The sequence below is a fragment of the Myotis yumanensis genome, unplaced genomic scaffold (assembly GCF_028538775.1).
Source record: "Myotis yumanensis isolate MYYU_CA2020_CCGP unplaced genomic scaffold, mMyoYum1.0.hap1 SCAF_12, whole genome shotgun sequence".
Classification (NCBI taxonomy): Eukaryota; Metazoa; Chordata; class Mammalia; order Chiroptera; family Vespertilionidae; genus Myotis; species Myotis yumanensis.
The window spans coordinates 1,845,434-1,859,479 of NW_027223763.1; positions in this window are offsets into that span (position 1 = coordinate 1,845,434).

The following is a 14,046-nucleotide window of genomic DNA, read 5'->3' on the forward strand; positions in this document are numbered from 1 at the left end:
CCAGACTCCCTTGCAGCTGGTGGAGCCACGTGACCACTTGTGGGCTCGGAAGGCGGGGGCTTGCAGGCGGGGCTGCCGCGCGCTCTCTGCGCGGGTCTCGGGGACCTGGGGCTCCCAGGAAGCGCCAGAGACCGGCCTGGGCAGGACACCGGCCCCGCCCGCCTGCCCCACCAGGCCGTCTCCCCGGCTAGTCTAGGCCTGGGGTTCAGGTGGGGCCGCCTGGTGGTCCGATGGGGCCCTGCTGCCTCCCTGTGGGTGAGCCCGGCCTGACTGCGGAACTGCCTGCGGTGGGCACGCTCTCTCTGTAGCGTTGGCAGAGGGCACATCCTAGAAGGTGGCAGAGGCGAGGTGGCCTGGGCCGTGGCCTCGAGGCAGGACAGGGCCACAGCCTGGCCCCCCCGCCCGCGTCCCCAATCACGCTTGCCCTGGCCGGCCCCTCCCTGCACTGTCCCAGCCACCCAAGTGCAGGCGGCCCTGGGTCCCTCCCCATCAGGTGGCCTGGAGGTGGGGGAGGCTCCGGGCAGGGCACCCCCTTGCGAGTGAGTGTCAGTCCCACCCCGCCCTCCCCGGGCCGCTCTCCGCTCTGTCCCACGTGGAGGAGGAGCCCAGGGCGCGCGGTCCACCCGCCCGGGATCCTATGAGCTCATGGGCCCGTGGTTAGTCTCCCGGGACAAACCCTCCAACCCACAGGCCGAGGGCTTCACTCCGGAGCCCAGACCTTGTGTGGGGACGTGATGGTCACCCCCCCCCCCCCACCCCATGCCAGTCAGCTCAGCTCCGCTGCGGCGCTGAACCCACCGGGCCGGACACAGAAAATCCCACCCAGAGGCCACGGCATCTGGGACTCGTTAGGCTCCGGCCCGGGTCTGAGTGGAGTTGAATGAAGTCCCAGGCCAGTGAGTTTATGCCTAAAGCGATGACATGCCTCCCTGCTAAGAAGGAGCCCAGGAACCCGGCCAGCCCCCCTGTGCACTCTGGGGCAGGGGGGCCCCTCGGAGCAGGGGAGCCCCATGAGGCAGGAGAGCACGCGGGCCAGGCGCCAGGACCTGCCGTCAGCCAGGGTCCCCCTTGTTCTGCTTTTACGCCTTGAGCATGCACCCTAGGTTCCCGAAGCCTCAGTTTGCTCATCTGTCAAATGGGTGCATCTGTTAAGGTAGCATGCTGGCGCCAGCCATCCTCCAGGCACTCTCCAGCGTGACACCCTTGGACGGAGGTGATGCCCGCCGTGCCAGCGGGCCAAGCCCGGCCCAGGATGCGGGAGGAACCAAAGTGCCGGCGGCTCCCATCGGGAGACACCAGCCCCCTCGCCCCTCAAAGGGGACCCCAGAGAGGGGTTCAGCCTTGTCACCCGAGGTCCCCGGCGGCCTGCACCCCAGCCTCTCACAGTGGTGCGCTGCCTTACCTCCCTGGCCTTTCCTTCCCCATTTCCCCACTTCCAGGCCAGTGCTTCCCGGGATCACCCCCAAATCTACCACTCGCCCTCGCTCCAGGTCTCAGAGCTGCTTCTGAGGGGACCCAGGGTGGTCCCAGCAGATGTTACACACTGTTCCCTCACAAGCCAGACAGCTGCCGTTTTAAGCTGTATGAGCCACGAGGCAACGTGGAAGAGGTGACAGGCATATATGCAACCACGTGAAATGTGGTCCTTGAGACACGTAAGACCCTTCCCAGCTCAGGCCCACGGCAGCGCAGGCGCGGGCCTGCAAAGTCCTATGGCGGTGCCTCTGGATCCCAGTGAGCAGGCCTGAGTGCACGTGCTGGCCCCTGGCACCTCTGCTGGGGCACAGCTCCTTCCCACACCATCTGTCTGGGTCCCACGTGACCAGCTGGAGGAGGAGGAGGAGGAGGAGGAGGAGGAGGAGGAGGAAGAGAAGGAGGAGGAGGAGGAGGAGGAGAAAGAGGAGGAGGAGGAGGAGGAGGAGGAGGATGAGAGGAGGAGAAGGAGGAGGAGGAGGAGGAGGAGGAGGAGGAGAAGGAGGAGAAGTAGGAGGAAGAGGAGGAGGAGGAGGAGGAGGAGGAAGAGGAGGAGGAGGAGGAGGATGAAGAGGAGGAGAAGGAGGAGGAGGAGGAGGAGGAGGATGAAGAGGAGGAGAAGGAGGAGGAGGAGGAGGAGAAGGAGGAGAAGTAGGAGGAAGAGGAGGAGGAGGAGGAGGAGGAGGAGAAAGAGGAGGAGGAGGAGGAGGAGGAGGAGGAGGAGGATGAAGAGGAGGAGAAGGAGGAGGAGGAGGAGGAGGAGAAGGAGGAGAAGTAGGAGGAAGAGGAGGAGGAGGAGGAGGAGGAGGAAGAGGAGGAGGAGGAGGAGGAGGAGGATGAAGAGGAGGAGAAGGAGGAGGAGGAGGAGAAGGAGGAGGAGGAGGAGAAGGAGGAGAAGTAGGAGGAAGAGGAGGAGGAGGAGGAGGAGGTGGAGGAGGAGGAAGAGGAGGAGGAGGAGGGGGGGGGGGATGCGGAGGAGGCAGCTCGGTTGGAGGCACAGCAAGTTCCTGGCCTCAGTGGGCCTGGCTGGGGGACCCGGTGTCTGCTCTCCCAGCTGTCCTCGCGCAGCCCCTTTACTGACCTGTTGGCGGGAGCTCAGGAGTCCCCGCCCCGGGAGGACCGCCAGGAGCTGCCGGAAGCTGCCGGAAGCCCTTGCATCCAGGTGGCAGCTCCCGGTCCACCTGCCGCTCTTTCCTAATAACCTTCCCCGAGGCCAGCGGCTTCCCTTCCGAAGGGAGCTCCAGGGCCATTGGGGGGCGGGTGGGGGGAGGCAGAGGGGGGAGAAGGGCAGGAGGGAGGGAGAGGGAAGGGGAGCGGAGAAGAAGGAGGGCAGAGGGGGGAGGGCAGGGGGGAGGGCGGAGGACGGGGGGCGGGGGGGGGGCAGGGGAGACAATGAGAACATGTGTCTAACCGAGAGTGGGAGAGCGGCCACATGCTGCTCTGATTTCATCAACCCGGATCCCGGCTGCTGGGCACAGGCCGGGTCTGCCCAGGGCAGCGGGCACTCACTCGGGCCTCCAGGCCCAGCTCTGGGCGCCCACGGCTGAGTCAGGCTGCGGGAGGCTGGCCTCCTGGCCACAGCTGGCCCCGGACTTGCTGAGCACAGCCCGTCTCTCGGGTGGACTCCGGGAAGTGGGCGGGAGGCAGGGGATGGGGTGCCCCCCACACTCCTCCTCCCAGGGCTCTGGCCCCACTGGTGCCCACAGGGCCCTGCAGCCTGGTGCCAACTCCTTCCGGGCGGCCCAGCCCACAGGCATGCCAGGCCGGGCACAGCGGCAGCCAGTGGCCACGGGGCAGTGGCTGAGCGTCTGTTTCGTAGGCGGGGGAAACTGAGGCTCAGGCCTGCAGCCGAGACAGGGCCAGGCTGGGACCCTGACCCCCGACTGTCACCACCGAAGCCTGTGTCTGACCCCACACGTCTCATCTACACTCATCCTGCCGCCCCAGCGCTCTGGGTGCCAGTTACCACAGATGGGTAAACTGAGGCCTGGAGGGGAAGTCGCCAGGCAGCCCTGGTGCAGGGGAAACCAGGGCTCTCCAGGGACCCCACCCTCAGAATGTGGGCTGCACCCCCGAACCCAGGTGCCCAGCACACCCACACATACCCTGGGCTACAGGGCTCCTCCGGTGGGCAGATTGGGGTGCAGCCAGAGCTGGGACTGGTGGGCAGTGGGGACATCAAGGGCTCCCCCACAGGCGGGGGGCTCCCAGGAGCAGCCCGGCCTTGGCCCGCCCCCACGCCCCGCACAGCCCGCCTTCCTGGGAAGCTGCCCGGAGAAGGAGGGAGAAGTTCATTTCCTGGACAAGCCTGGGAGAGGCAAGCGGGCGGCTCCACGTGGCGGTCCCCAGGCGCCCGCAGCCGCAGCCTCGCCCCCGCGGGTCCCGTCCTCACTGGGGACCCTCAGGCTCCTGCCCTCCGGGCCCTTCTCAAACTCAGCCCCTCTTCTGCCTCCAGGGGGCCACCCTCTCCCAGGAAGCAGAGGGCCCAGGGAGCCGTGGGGCAGGGGCCTGCGGGTCTCCCCACAGCAGCAGGCTCCCCTGCTCCCCTGCCCCGGCCCCGGCCCCGGCCCGGCTCTTCCTCTGTGTGCCAGGCCCGCCTGGGCACAGCTGGTACGCAGCCTGAGAACAGAACGTGCGTGTCTGGTTTGGGTGCAGGGAAGAGAGAGCGACCAGTCACAGGAGATGCTCCGACAGCCCCTCCCACCCAGGCAGGGAGGACACGGGGACGTGGGACGTAACCTGGCATGTATACAGCAGGCGCTGCGTTAATGTGGCCCCAGAGCCTGCGGGAGCCCGGCCCCAGCCGTGACCAGATGCTGTTCGCGCTTCATCCTCTCCGAGGAGGACGCCCGCTCAGGCCACCCCTGGTCCTAGGGAACCTGAGGCGGTTTCTCAGACCCTCCGAAGAGGGGGCCCGGCCAGGGCCCAGCTGGACGCTCGGACGCTGAGCACAGGGCCTGTGGGAGGAGGGGTCTGTGAAGAGGGGATCAGAACCGCCCGGGAGGCGGGAGCTGTCCTTTCTGGGCCAGCTGGGGGCTGGGAGGGGGGCCGAGTGGCCTGCCCGGCACACACGCGGCTCCAAAGGTGCCGGTCCAGACTGGGCCACAGCCTCCAGCCGGCTCCTCCCAGCCCGAGGCCAGGACGGGGTCCCCTCACCCCTGCCCTGCCGCGGCCAGGCCCCTGCTTGGGTGGCCCCCTCCGCCCGCCCTCTAGTGCCAGCGACCTCATGGCCCCGGACCCCACCCTCTGTCCACAGGGTCAGCCAGGCTGCAGGGGCCCTGGTCCTGGGAGCGCTCCCTGGGACCCCACAGCCCCGTGCTCCCCGTAGCCTGAGGTGGGGCTGGGCGGCCCCTGGGGAGGGGGCAGAGGGGAGACCCACGGGCGTCCCAGCCGCAGGGCCGAGGCCGAGCCAGTGCTGCCCCTTGAAATTCTCGCTCATGTTTGAGTGCAGAGCCGGTCCGCTCCAGGCCCCTCTGCCAGTCACCATCGGCCACGCTCCACTGGGCCGGCTGCCATCTGCGAGGTGGGTGATGCCCAGCCCCCAGGGCGGCGCGGGGCACAGAAAACAGAGAAGGCGGGAGGGCGGCGCGGGGCACAGAAAACAGAGAAGGCGGGAGGGGGCAGGGAGTGGAAAAGGGGGAGAGGGCGAGGAGGCGGGTGGGAGGGGAGGACGGGGCAAAGATGAACCAGTGCGGTCCACAGTGCCCCTCCCCCCGGCCGGGCCCCGCCCTCACCAAGGAGGGAGGACTGGGCATGAGTCCTGTGGAAAGAAGCGGCCGCACATTTTCCGAGATGTTTTCGACATTGTTCTGGCAGCTCGGCGGCTCCTCCGCGGCCAGAGTCCTCCCGACAAGAAACAAGGGCCCAGCCTGGCCCTGGCCCCGCCGCCCTCCGCCCGCCCGGGCTCCCGGCTCCGGCTCATCCCTGTCCCAGCCGGGCCTCCGCTGCCGGGCACACGGGCACACGGGCGGGAGGCAGCCTGCCCGCTCCCGTGGCCTCCGTTTAGGCCCACACACACCTCTCGCCGAGCTGGTTTGTGCTAATCCCCCGGGAGGACTCAGGGCCAGGAGGGCCCAGGTCTACTCTGTGGACGCTCGTGGCTCACGGGGGGGAAACTGAGGCGCAGAGAGGCGAGGCGGGAGCCCGGGCCTCAGGGCGAGTGGCCGGGCCGGGCGGGCCCCGCTGTCGCCCCTCACCGGGCGGGTCTCGGGTGCCGGCCCCGGGCGCCCTGAGCCTCACCTTCCCCACGGGGAAGTAGACGATCTGCACACCGGCCTCCCGGCACCGGAACCGGGGAGGTGGCGGCATCCACCAAGGGCATCAGCTGCACGCGCCACAGCTGTGAGCGTCAGTCTCGCGTGTTCGCACCTGGCCCGCCAGCCGCCCATCGCTCCCCCCCCCTAAATCCCCCGTCACCTGAGCTTCGGACACCTGTGCTGGCCTGGCCCGGGGACAGGGCAGCTCCCAGGGCGGCCCGGGGCCCAGGGCGTGCAGAGTGGGCCCACAGCCCAGCCAGGCATCTCGGGGTCTCAGCCATGACTGAAGGATGAGGAAGAAGGGGCCAGGAAGCGGGGGCAAGGGAGCCCCAGGTGGAACCCCGGGGAGGGCCGAGCGAACACGCAGACTCCCCAAACCCTTCCTCGGGGAGCCCGGGGGCTGGGGCACCTGCACCTCCCACCGGGGAACCCAGGTGCCAGGGGGCCTTGGGCGCACACCGACTGCTCTCCTTGTAAAGCCTTTTTATTCATGTTTAATAAAAAGAAGCCTTGAGTAACCAGGAAGGAGGCTGTTGCCATGGCGATGTTTGGGACCGATGTGTGGAACCTTCTGGAACGTGGGGCAGGCCGGGAACACGCCCATGGACGGACTCCAGATGGCCCAGGAGGACCAGAGGCGGCCGCCAGCGTCTCCCGTTTCATCAGCCTCTCGCCTCTGCCAGCGGGCGAGCTCCTGCCCGTTGTTCTAGGGCGTGTGTACCTTCGCTCCGGCAACAGCGATGCCCGCGCTGCCGCCGCTGTCTGTCGGGCAGGAAAGGGCAGCCGGGGCCTGGGAGTGTCCGGCTGCTCCGAGCGAGGAGGCAGCAGCGTTTGCCCTCGAGGAAGAGGCAGAAAGCGCAAGGGAAACCCAGGTTCGGCCAGGCGCTCGGTGGCTCACCAGCCACGCGGCCTCGAGTGCAGCCCAGGCTGGCGAGGCTGCTCTCTCCTGCCCGGCTCTGCCCCTCACTCTCCCTCCTCCCATCGAGGCACAGACATGCCTCCCAGCCAAGCAGCGGGCCCTGGGCGGGGCGTCACCCCAATGACCTCCCTCCCCCCGCTCCCACGCCACTGCCCACAGCCCACAGCGGGGGAGTGAGCACCCCTCTGCCTCGGCCCTGCCTTGTTCCCAGCAGCCCCTCCTGCAGCCCCAGCTCAGCGGGGGCACCGACAGCCTGGCCTTGTCCAAGTTGCCGGTGTAACAACCCCCAGCGTGCCGGTTCGGCTCTCGGCCAGGTTCCCGAGGCCAGAGGAGGGGGAGCCCATTATCACCCCATTTCACAGGTGGGGAAACTGAGTCCCCGGAGCTCAGTGCCATGCCCGAGGCCACACAGCCAGGGCTGGAACGCACCGCCTCTAGCTGGGCCCCCCACGCTGCTGCACCCCACGGCCCACGAACAGCCTACGTAGGCCCCCCAGGGAGAGGGAGGGCTCCATCAGCCTGTAGACGGCGAGCCAGGGCCCGGGGCCTGTTCAACTCCCACACCTCGACCACCCTGCTCATTGGACGTGGGGGGAGGAGCCAGGCATGTGAGAGCATGGATCCCAGGGCAGCACCATGGAGCCGCCTCTTTAAACCCATTCTCTGTGGGCGGGGCGGGGCTTGCCTCCATCTCCCCCCCATGCCCTTCCCACCTGCTATGATCCCATTTCACAGAAGGGGAAACTGAGGCTCAGAGCGATGGGCAACTTCCCCAAGGCCAGGCAGGTTGTGGTGGCCGAGCTAGGAGTCACCCCCAGGCCCGTCTCCCTGCAAAGCCCGGCCCCCTCTCAGGCCACATGCCTGCCCCCCACCCCGCCGCGCCCACGTCAGTCAGCACAACTGGGGCTTCTGGAGAGCCCTCCGTGAGCCGAGCCGTGGGCCAGCCCTGCCCCTGGTTCTCTGGAGAGAAGACACGGAGGTCAGACACGGTCCACGTGTGAGCCCAGCAGGGTCCGAAGGAGACACTAACTCAGGAGGGCTTCCTGGAGGAGGGGTGGGGTCGGGACGGTGGCAGAGCCCCAGGGCCAAGTTGCTAAGACCACGTGGGTTCTGTGCTCACTGCACCCAGCCAGGAGGCCGCCATCCAGGCTGGAGACCCGCTCACAGCCTTAGGCCGGCCTGCCCGCCGGGCCCCACCCGAGGTGCCACAGCCACAGTCTGAACCACGGGCCACCGCACAGACCACTGCCCCACAGCTCCGTCCCTGCGTCAGCCCACCATCTGGGGCCCCTGGGGCGCCTGCGTGCCGGCAGGAGGGATGGGGCTGTCCAGGGGATCCGGGGAGGGGTCTGACCAACCCATTCCCAGCCTGGTCCCTGCAGGGAACTGGCCGGGGCCGCACCAAGCAGGTCAGGCCCCCCCAGAGCTCCGAGGACCCTGAAGTCAGAAAGCACCCAGGGCCTGCCCCTCCCCGCTCCCAGCAGTCCCCAGGAGGAGGGACACACCCATCCACCCCCGACCTCCCTGCCCCCACCCCAACTTCCCCTGCAGAGTCACGAAGGACTCAGGCGTGGCCTCTTACAGGGGACCCTGAGCATTCTTTGTCCCCCCCAAACCCCGAAGGTGAGCAGCAGACCACGCCCACCTCGGGCTCAGCAGATAGGGCTGGGGCTGCCCCCGCCTGACGCTCCCCTCCCAGGAAAGCCAGGCGAAGGGAAAGAGGACAGCCCGGGTGCGGCCAGGACCCCGCAGGGGGAGGGCCCTGGGCTCCCTGTGAGCAGACGGCCAGAGGCTACTTCCCACGGAAAAAGTGTCTTCAGACCCCCCCCCCCCCCCGGCCCCCGCCACCAGGAGGCCCCAGCCCATGACTCAAGGCCCTGTTGCTGCTGCTGCCGCCGCAACGCTGCTGCTTCCCAGACAGACAGCTGGTCCTGGGCCAGGCCGGCCTGCGGAGGGCCCCCTGCAGGCTGAGCCCCCCTCCCCCCGCACCCCCCCCAGCCAGGCGCCACGCCCCTAGCAGGCCCCCACCCTCTGTCCCACGCCCCAACCCAACAGGCCCACCTCGAGTCACGCCCCCTGGGGCTCAGCTCATTTCTAAGAGATGCCAAGAGATGCTGCCAGGCAAGGCCACCTGTGCAGACCCCCTCCCTCCCCCGCTGGGACGCACTTGGAGCTGGGCTGCTCGGCCTCCCCCGTGGCCGCCCAGGGCCCTCCTGCTGGTGGCCCTGGCTCTGGAGCAGCATCTGAGGAGGGTTCCCGAACTGGCAACGGGCAGGAGGTGCGGGAGGAGCAGGGCCTGACCCGGCAGGAGGGACAGGGTGGGCTGGCCTCCGCACTCCGTGGGAGCCGGGAGGCGGGACACAAGGAGGGCTGCACACCGGGCCCCACGCAGTGGGCAGTGAGGGAAGTCTTGGGGCTGAGCCGCCCCAGCCGGCCGGGGACCCTCCCAGACCTGGGCCCCCAGGACAGAGGCACGGAGTGGAGAGCAGGACCAGGACCAGCTGGGGACAGCGGTGCCTCCCTCCGTGGCCCCAGGGCGCACGCAGGCTGATAGAGACAACCTCTCCGAGGAGCGGGGCGCTCTCCTCCCCGCACCCCCACCCGCACCAGGCCTGCCTGAGACCCCGCAGCAGTGAGCGCAGAGCTAGGGGCCCTCTGCCCACGTCCACTCAGCTCCTGGGAGAGCCCCGCGCTCCTTGCGCGGCCCCAGGGCGGGAGCGCGGACCATTCCATGTTGTGTTGCCACAAACCACCCGCTCATACTTTCCCACTGACGTCACCAGCTGGTTTGAATCTGAAGTGACTGCAAAACCCTTGGCGGCCTAATTGCCGTTGTCTTTGCAAAGTGAAATCAGATGGTTCCTCCCAGCCCCCCCCCCCCCCCCCGCTCCCTCTCTCCCTCTTTTTTTTATTATGTTCCTTGGACCCCGGCCAGATGTTTCCTGCACCAACAACCTTCCAAAAATTCACAAAAGGAGGGCCTGCAGCTTCCTGCCTGCCGGGCGGAGAGACGACGTGGCAGGGCGGGGTGGCCGGCCACGTCTGCAGCCGGGGAGGCGGCAGGCTCCCAGCAGATCCCAGCGCTTGGCCACCCCCCTCCTCGGTCTGGACATCCGGGGGACACGGCCATGGGGCCACAGCCCACCGCGCTGGGTGCCGGGGCCCTGGCCTGAGCCGTGGGCCGAGCAGAGGCCTGGCCTGGCGAGGGCAGCGCAGGGCACCGAGGCCAGGCCTGGGCTTGGACGGAAGGACCTGGGGCGACTCCTAGCCCCGCTGATCACACGTGTGGCCGTGGAGAAGCCACGTCTCCAGGCGGAGCTTCCACTAAAGCAGCCCCTGTCCAGGGCCGGCGTGGGGAGAGTCTCACCTCCACCCGCTACCTGGAGGCAGGTGTGGGGCTGAGCGGGGAGGGCAGGACAGAGGCTCACGGGAGAACGGGCAGCGGAGCCTGAAGGCGGCCCAGGTTTCCGCAGGCAGGACAGGGGTCCTGGGCAGGGGCCATGCTTAGAGCACAGCAGGGGGCCCGGGGGGCTGGAGGCCAGGCCGGAGGCAGCGCTGGGGGCTGGCACCCGAGGGCCCTCAGAGAGGCTGCAGGGGTCCAGGCTGCCCAGGGTCTCCGGATGCTACCGAGGCCTTGGTGAGGGCAACATGGAGGTGCCCACAGGCCCAGAGGAGGAAGATCCCCAACCTGCCTCTGGAGGCCCACCCAGCCAGCACGCCTCCCGCGAGGCCACGCCTGCCGCCTCCCTGTTCAGAACCCAGAGGGGCAGGTCTGGTGGCCCACGTCCCCCACCTCGGTCAACAGGTCGCCCCCACTTGCACTGGTTTCGTTGTCCCTGGGGACTCCGGGGTGCCAGGTGCATGCCCGGTGGGCAGACGGGGAAGGTAGACGGGTGGAGGGGGTGTCCAGGGCCCAGGGACCCCCAGCAACATGCAGAAGGGTCTGAACACGTCCGGCAGGGCCTCCTGGGAAGAAGGCTGTCGGCCGTGGGCTGGGACAGGAAGGGACAGACACCTTCCCTCGCTGACTTCAGGTCAAGGGCCTGTGGGGGCCGGGCGGTCCCCGGCTTCTCTGCCTGCGCACATGGATGCGAGCTCACTCTCTGTCCCTCCCTCGGTTTCGGGCAGAAAGTGGGAAAGACGGGCACGGAGGGCTCCTCGGCCCCGGTGCAAGCAGAGAAGCTGGGAGGGGCCCCCGGCTGCTGCCGCCGCGGGGCTGGTCCTGGGTCCAGGGCCCAGGCGCGGGGACAGGGCGGCTGGGCAGCTGCGGCGCATCGCACTGGCCCCTGGCGGCGGGCGGAGCGCGGGGAGAGGGAGGAGACGGTTGCCAGGGAGACGGCAGGGGTTAGCCAATCAGCAGAGGCCACCAGCTCGACAGCGGATTGCGCTCAGCGAGGCGATGCTGCCCTCTGGTGGCGAACAGCGGCGCTGACAGCCCGGCCCCGCCTGCAGTCTCGCCTGTGTTTTGGGGACCAGGCTGCTCCTGCCGGGCTGGCCTGCGGGGCCTTGCAGACTGAGCTGTGGAGGCAGCGCACACTGGCCACAGGCGGTCCTGTGTTTGGGGTCATTCCCACCCCCACAGGCTTTCACTCCTGGGCAAACCGAGGCTCGGGCATAGCGACAATGACCTCGTTAGTGAGCCTAACCTTGGAGGGAGGGAGGGGAGGGGGAGAGAGGGAGGGAGAGAGGGAGGAGACCCAGTCAGGGAGGAGGTCGCCTATCACCCCCTCCTGGCACCAGAGGGGTCCCAGTCCCAGCACCAGGGCCGCAGCCAGGGCTCCAGGGCGCGGACCACGGATAGCCCTCCCGAGCTTTACCCGCCGTACGTGGGCGTGGGGCAGCCTGCTCTGTGTCCCCGTCCGTGTCTCCGCCCTCCTGCCCGTCTCAGGACGAGGCGTGGCGTGGAATGTCCTCACCTGGGACTTGTCGGGCACGTTTCCTGCAGTCAAACTGGGGCGGGCTTGGGGGCAGGAGACCACAGAGGAGGGGCGCCTGTCACCGCTGCCATCAGGGCCCGTGCCGTCACCGTGGCTCGTCTCTGCTGCTGCCGACCCGAGGCCCCTCTGCTGGCTTCTCCGATCGAGGCCCCTCTGCTGGCTCCCTGCACTTCCTCCGTATGTTTACGTGATCCTTCGAGTTATCATCCGACTCGACCTGAGTTAGTCCCTCCCAGCGCCGCTGTCCCCGCGTCGGTCGGTCGGTCGGTCGGTCGGCTGCGGCCTGTGTCCCGGGGGCAACCCCATCGCTGTGCTCCTGATGGTCTCCTGGTCTCGCTTCCAGTCTCTGCCAGAAGCTCCTCCTGCCCCGCCCTCGACCCGCCGTTCCTGGGAGCCCTTCCCAGGGACCCGGATGTGGCAGCTCAGCTGTGAGCCCGAGTCCCGGGGAACAGCTTCGTCAACTGGCCTCCCCTCGGCTCCCTGGCCTCCGCACACAGCGCTCATTCCCACACCCCCTGACTTAACCGGCCGGGGACGGCCTGGGGGTCAGGGTCCCTGGAGCCCCGGTGACTCTAATGTTCAGGGAGTCGGGCCCCCCCTGCAGTAGGGCTGCGGGAGACCCCACAGACGGGAAGGGACAGGAAGGGACAGGTCGGGGTCAGGGTGGGCTCTGCACCAGTGTCACCAGCAGGGGGCAGTGCTGCCTCGGGCTGGCCACCTCCCCTAGAGCTGTTCTGAGGGACCCGGTGCACTCCCACCACCACCCCACCCGGGCAGCCTGGGGGTCCATCAAAACCAAGGGGTTGGTGCCTGGCCACATGGTTCAGTGGTTGAGCATCGACCTATGACCCAGGAGGTCACAGTTCAATTCCAGGTCAAGGGCACATGCCCTGGTTTGCAGGCTCCATCCCAGTAGGGGGCATGCAGGAGGCAGCCGATCAATGATTCTCATCATTGATGTTTCTATCTCTCTCTCCCTCTCCCTTCCTCTCTAAAATCAATAAAAACATATTAAAAAGAAAAACAATATTTAAAAGAAAACATACAAGGGGCTGGGGCTGCCCACCCCAAGACAGGACTCCTCCCAGGGAGCTGGGGGGGCCTGGGGGGAGACCGGGGGCTAGGCCCCTCCGCCTGCCCTGGGTTCTCCCTGGGCGTCCATGTAGAAGGTTCTGCTGCTGAAGGGGGGGGGGGGGGGGGGGGGCGATGTTAGATTGAATGGCCGGTCCACTCCGACAGGTCGCAGCGGCTGGATGCCCCCTGGGCGGGGCTGGCACTCCTCAGGTTCCGTGCCAGGCGTGGGGGTGCTGCCAGGCCCACAACACTAGGGCAGCAGCCGCCCCGTCCTGGTCGGGGTCAGGGTCGGCCTCACCCCACGGGAGCCCCGGGTTTGGAGACAGATGGGACTGAGGTCTTCACGTGGGCCCTTCTGACGCCCTGCACGCTCTGCCCCTCCGGCCTGAGGTCCCCGGGACTCCGGCCACCTCCACTGGGCCTCCCCTCTGAAGGCTGCTGCCCCAGCCATGGCGCCCACTCCCGACCGTGTCCTCCGCCCGTTCCCAGGGCCTCCCCAGCCCTCTGATGCCCCTTTGCCACTCATGTCCTTCCTGCCGGCCGATGGCAAGGCCGGCCCTTGCCTGGCACTGGGCCCCTGGCACCCAGCAGGGCCTTGGATATGTGGGTGCCCCCACCCTAGCCTCAGCGCTCAGGTTACAAACCCCAAACCCTGCGACTCCGCTGTCACCGCCTCGAGCTCAGCGCCCCTGGTCCCGGGGACCACCCTGGGCAGGCATCACCACGGCAACCGGAGGCAGCAGGGAGCCCGAGGCCAGGCTGCCTGGCCAGGCTCAGGGCGGCCTGAGGGGTGGCCTCCGGGTGGGCTCCCCGCAGGAAGAGGTGTGAGCCCTGCCTCCTGGACACCCCCCAGGCTCCTCCCCCAGGTGAGCACGCCGTCCAGGTGAGCTCCCCAAGAGCCTCTCGGCCACCATCCTGCTCTGGCCTGGGCCACCCCTAACGGTCAGACAGGCGCCCCTGACCCAGGCCCTGCTTGAGGCTCTGTCCTCCCAGCACCAAGGGCGGGACCTCGGGGACCTCCTGCTCCTGGACTCCCGGGCCCTCGGCCCCTCCTTGCCCAGCCCGCTCTCCGCAGGGGACACCCACACCAGCCCCCCTCTGCGCTCCCCACCCTGCTGAGGTCCCCCCGCTGGGCTCACTCACTCACACCCTGGAGGCCATGCCCAGGGCTCGGGGAGCGGACCGCGGGGCCCAGTGTCCCACACGGGGGGTTTGGGCATGTGGACGGCAGAACAGGGTCCCTCAACCAGGAGGCAGCCCCCAAATTCTCCAGGCCCCTCAAGAAGGGACCCCTGGCTGGTACCTGTGAGCCGCTCCCAGCAGGGCCCAGAGGCCAGTGGGGGGCTGTGTTGGGGGGAGCAGGGCCAGGGCCTCAGACAGCACCCTC